This window comes from Molossus molossus, unplaced genomic scaffold, assembly GCF_014108415.1.
Source record: "Molossus molossus isolate mMolMol1 unplaced genomic scaffold, mMolMol1.p scaffold_m16_p_10, whole genome shotgun sequence".
Classification (NCBI taxonomy): Eukaryota; Metazoa; Chordata; class Mammalia; order Chiroptera; family Molossidae; genus Molossus; species Molossus molossus.
Window position 1 is genome coordinate 104,741,009 of NW_023425345.1, and position 6,182 is coordinate 104,747,190.

The following is a 6,182-nucleotide window of genomic DNA, read 5'->3' on the forward strand; positions in this document are numbered from 1 at the left end:
TCTCTCAGGATGGTGGCCTCCTGGGTAATTACTTTGCCAATTACTCATTAAAGCTAGGCTTTGCAAAGTGAGCCCTTGGTCCAGTATCGCTGCCAGATTTCCTGTTTACACTGAACTCGGTGTGTCAGGTCATTGTTCCCACTGACACGTGCTGCAGACAAGGAAGAAGAAGGGTGAATCAAAACAAGCCCAGATTCCCAGCATCATCGGATGGCACACTCTGGCAAGGGATCAGCAAACACCAAATGGCTGTCGGTGAAGTCTAGAAGTGTTCTGCAGACACTAATTGACCAAAATAACTTTATGGCAAATGGTTCAGAAATTTAGTATAGTGAGATTCGTCTGCACTGCCTTCTCCTGGGAGTCATCAACAGCATAGTCCCCTGGTAACTTAAAATATCTCTTAGAGAGGTTTCAGGGTAACATTTTCTATATTCCTCAACTACAAGGTGGGGGAAAGCATTCTGGTGAGTACGTTATACACATCTTCTTTCACAATCACATTTCTGCCTCAAATCAATAAAAACATATTTTTTAAAACAGAAATATATGTGGATATAGATACTTGCTTCAATTAAATCGGCTACTATAGGCACATTTATTTTTGTAATTTTAGAGGTAAGAAAAGCTGTAATAAAAAAAAAAACAACTCTTAGTTTTATTTTTTCTATTGTCTATTTTATATTTCATTTGTTTCTGCTCCAATCTTTGTTATTTCCTTCCTCTTGCTAACTTTGAACTTAGTTTGTTCTTTCCATTTCCTTGATGTGTCAATTTAGGTTATTTGAGCTATTCTTCCTTTTTAATGTAAGCATTTATTGCAATAAACTTTCGTACTAGATCTGTTTGGTGCATCCCATACATTTCAAAATTTTGTGTTTTCATTTTCATTTGTCTCAAAGTATTTTCTTATATCTTTTTTTATTTTTTCTTTGATCCAATCAATGGTTGTTAAAGAGCATATTGTCCAATTTCCACGTATTTGTGAATTTTTCAGTTAGTGTTTGAAAAAATAAACAAAATTGACAAACTCTTAGTTAGACTAAGATAAAAAGACTCAAATAAAATCATAAATAAAAGAGGAGTCATCACAATGGATGCCACAAAAATAAAAAGGATCATAATAGACTACTATGAACATTTATACACCAGCAAACTGAGTGACTTAGATGAAGTGAATAAATTCCTAGAAATATACAACCTATCAAGACTAAATCATGAAGAAACAAATTCTGAACAGACTTATAATTAGAGTTATGCATCACTTAACAACAGGAATACATTCTGAGAAATGTGTTGTTAGGTGATTTCATTGCTGTGTGAACATCACACAAACTCAGATGGCATAGCCTACTACTGTAATTGTATATGCTATACTTTTATATGACTGGCAACACAATAGGTATGTTTATACTAGAATCACCAAAAGTACATGAGCAATTTATTGTGCTATAATGCTATGACAGTTACAACATCACTAGGTGATAGAAATTTTTTGGCTCCATTATAATCTTATGGGACCACCCTCAGATGTATGGTCCATTGCTGATCTAAAAGCTGTTATGCAGTGCATGACTATAGTACAGAAATTGAATCAGTCAGCAAAATCTCCCAATGAAGAAAAACCCAGGACCAGGCTTCACTGGTTAATGCTACCAAACTCTTCCAAAAACTGGAAGAGAATACTTCCAAATTCATCTTATGAGGTCAGCATTACCCTGATACCAAAGCCAGAAAAAGACACAAGAAAGGAAAACTCTTGCCAATATCTCTGATGAATACACATTCAAAAGTCCTCAAAAAATACTAGCAAAATGAAGTCAACAGCTTATTAGAAGGGTCACATACCACAACCAAGTGAGATTTATCCCTGAGGTGGGATGGTTCAACATACAAAAATTAAATAATGTGATATACCACGTTAACAGAATAAAGGCTAGCAATCACATGATCACCTTAATAAACGCTAAAAAGCATATGAGAAAATATCACAACTTTCATGATAAAAGATATTAACAAACTAGGAAAAGAAAGAAAGTACTTCAATACAACACAGACCACATATGAAAAGTGCACAGCTGACATCATACTTAACGCTGGAAAACTGAAAGCTTTTCCTCCAAGATCAGGAACAAGACAAGCATGCCCATCCTCATCACTTCTGTTTAACAAAATACTGAACATCCCAGCTGTAGCATTAGAAAAGAAAAAGAAATAAAGGCATCCAAATTAGAAAAGAAGTAAAAGTGTCCCTGTTTGCAGATTACATGATTTTATATATAGGAAACACTAAGGATTCCACAAAAAATCCTTTAAAATAAACAGATTTACTAAAGTTGCAGAATAGAAAAGTCAGTTACATTTCTATATACTTGCAATTCACTACGTAAGAAGAAAATTAGTGACAGAAAGAAGAGCAACAAATAGAATAAAATACTCAGGAATAAACTTGAAAACTACAAAAAATTGATGAAAGAAATTAAAGAACACACAAACAAATGGAAAAACATCCCATGTTCATAGATTGCAAGACTTAATAATGTTAAATGTCCATACTTTCCCCAAAGTGATGTACAGATTTAATACAACCACTACTGAAATCCCAATGACATTTTTTTGCAGAGCTAGAAAAAAAAATTCTACAATCCTATGGAACAACAAAAGACTAAGAATAGCCAAATTAATCTTGAGAAAGAAAAACAAAGCTGAAAGCATCACACTTCCTGATTTCAAAATATATTACAAAGCTACAGTAATCAAAACTGTATGACACTAACATAAAGACAGATTATATACAAACACTGGAATGGAAATAAATCCATGCATATATGGATGACTGATATTTGACAAGGGTGTCAAGGACTCACAATGGGAAAAGTTAATTATTTCAATGAATGGTGTTGGAAAAAATGGTTATCCACAGGCAAAAGAAATGAATTGGATCCTTACCTTACATCATACATAAAAATCAACTCAAAATGGACTAAAGACTTAAATGTAAGACCTGAAACTATAAAACCCCTGAAGGACACATAGAGAAAGAGCTGTACGACATGGGTCTTGACAACAATTTTACAGATATGACACCAAAAGAACATGTAACCAGAACAGAAATAAACAAGCAGGACTTAGCAAACTATAAAGATTTTCACAGCAAAGAAAATAAAGAACAGGAGAAAATATGTGCAACCCATACATCTGTAAAGGGGTTTCTCTCCAAAATATACAGGAACTCCTTCCTACAACTTTAAAAATTCACTAAAGACTTGAATAGACATTTGTGCAAAGAAAACATGCAAATGGTCAACAGGTGCATGAAAAAATCTCCAGGATCACTAATCCTCAGGGAATTGCAAAACTACAATGAGGTATCACTTCACACCTGTCAGGATGGCTATTATAAAAAACGAGACAAGTTTTGGCAGGAATGTAGAAAAATTGAGACCCTTGTGCTTTGTCAGTGGAAATGCAAAATGGTGCAGCTGCTATAGAAAACAGCATGGAGGTTTCTCAAAATGTTAAAAATAGCCCCACGTCCTGGCCAGTGTGGTTCAGTGGTTAGAGTGTCAGCCTAGAGACCAAAGAGTCATGGGTTCAATTTCCAGTCAAGGGCACATACCTGGGTTGCAGGTTCGATCCCCAGTCATGCGGGAGGCAACTAATTGATATTTCGCTCTCCCTTCTTCCCTTCCACTCTATCAGAAAAAAAAAAAAAAATCAATGAAAAAATATCCTTGGGTAAGAATTAAAAAACAAACAAACAAAAAAAATAGCTCTGGCCAGTTGTTCTCAGTGGTTAGAGCATCAGCCGAGGACTGAAGGGTCTCGGGTTTGATTCCCGGGCAAGGGCACACAACTGGTTGCAGGCTTGATCCCTGGCCCCGGTAGGGGTTGTGTGGCAGGTAACCAAACAATGTGTCTCTTTCACATGGTATTTCTCTCTCTCTCTCCCTCCCTCCTTTCCACTCTATCTAAAAAAAAAAAAAATCAATGGAAAAACATGCTCGTGTGAGGATTAACAAAAAAAATAATAATGAAATAAAAGATTTTTTTAAAATGTTAAAAATAAAACTACTGTATGTTCCACCAATCCTAGTTGGCTAATTATCCAAAAGAACTGAAGCAGGATCTTGAAGAGATATTAGCATTCCCGTGTTCACTGCAGCAGTACACACCAGCGCCAGATGCGGAAACAACCCAGGCATCCATCCACAGATGAATGGGTTTAGAATGTGTGGTACATACAGACAATGGAATACTATTCACCCTTTGAAAAGACCACTCTGTAATACGTGACAACATGGGTAAACCGTGAGGACGTTATACGAAGTGGAATAAGCCAATTATAGAAGGACAAATGCCCTATGATTCCACTTGTATGAGGAATCTAAAATTGTCAAATTCATAGAATCAAAGAGTAGACTAGTGGTTGCTAGGGGTTGAGGGAAGAGGAAATTGAGAGTTACTTATCCTCTGGCATTAAGTTTCAGTTCAGAAAGATAAATAAGTTCTCGAGATCTTCTGTATAACATTGTACCTACAGTCAACAATACTCTATTGCACACTATTAAAAGGGTATCTCACTCATGTAAAGTGCTCTTACAACAATTTTTCCCACTAATTCACAACTTAATATATATATTAGTAATCAAATTTTCAGTCTTTCACAACACATTAGCAAAGTTACTAGGAAACCTGGACCACGACACCAAAGTTGTTACAAGGAGTGGTTTTCTTTAGGAAACAATTCTACCAAAAACATGGGAATAGAAGTTGTTTAAAATATTCAAGACACATTAAATGCATGACTGACTCCAAACTGCCATTTAGTATGCTTTGTGTTATAGGATATGCAAACTACCTCCACTTATGGAATGTTAAGGTGACACCCAAGACAATCAAAGCCTCCCATATTCAATACCCCACTATTTTCTGTTTGTACCAAAAAAGAAGCAACCAGCAAAAGATTTCTCCTCTTAAAAATTAGCATGTAGCCCTGGCTAGTTTGGCTCAGCGGTTAGAGCGTCAGCCTGTGAACCAGAGAGTCCTGGGTTCGGTTCCCGTTAAGGGCATGTACCTCAGTTGCGGTTTGTCCCCTCCCCCAGTTGGGGCCATGTGGGTGACAGCCACTCGATGTGTCTCTCTCACATCGATGTTTCTCTCTCTCTCTCTCTTCCTCTCTCCCTCCCTCCTACTCTAGCTGAAGATAAATGCAAAAATATCCTCGGGTGAGGATTAAAAAAAAAATTAGCATGTACACTTAAAAAAATGGGATGAGGTGGAATTCCCTCCTTAAAAATGTTTCTAGAGCTACTAAAACACATGCATTTACAAAACAGTTGATAAAATTATTCCTCTGAACTGTACAAGAAGGGGGACAGGGACCACTGCTGAGACATGGTGTATGATGTTATAGTCTATGATTAACATCATAATCAGACTTGGCTTCTTTCTCTCCTGCTTCACCTGAGACTCCACCCCCATTTTCAGTCTCTCCGTTCTCCACAGGCAGATCTTTAGGTTCCTCATCAGCCTGCTGTCCCTTTGGTCCCCTTTTCCCTTTCATTTGTACTTTTTTGTCTGAAGATTTATCCTTGTCTGCTGCCTTTCTGGCTTCATTTCCACTTTTGCAGGAGCAGGTCTGGCTGACAGCCTTGCTGACCTCCTCCTGGGCTCCTCCTTCTCCACCCCCTCAGCAGAGCTGACCTTCCTCTTGGGCATCATGGCAACAGGGGGGTGCATGCTGGGTGCCTGAGGACCCCAGAGAGCCTAGCGGCTTCAAGAACTTGGGCTGCCTGGCCGCTGCAGCCTCTCCCGCCTCCCAAGGTGCTCCCACCCGACATGGGGGGTGGTCTTACAACAATTTTTTAAAACAGCTGTAATCAACAAAGTTTTTTTTCTAGGAAGGATGACATGCAAATAAGCAGTTCTCTCTCCCTTCCCACTACACTTGGAGGCTTACAGACCAAACTCTTTGCTTATTGTGTAGTGTTTTGTAAAGAGGTCACCATATGTACAGGTTACTTGAAAGTATAGCTTCTTGGCTGATGCCAAACAGCATTTTCTGAACTACCACAGGGTCAAATACACCAGTTAGGGTGGTTCAGGGATGTACCTAGGGTCATGCGCTGCAGCCATTAAAACCATGAATCAGTATTGAGAGGTTCCAAGCTCTGGTTCTG

The 6,182-nt window shown here is 37.9% G+C and overlaps 1 pseudogene; it reads right to left on the minus strand.

Moving 5' to 3' along the window:
* Positions 1-5,328: 5,328 nt before the first annotated feature.
* Positions 5,329-5,721, minus strand: LOC118624753 (annotated as a pseudogene).
* Positions 5,722-6,182: the final 461 nt, after the last annotated feature.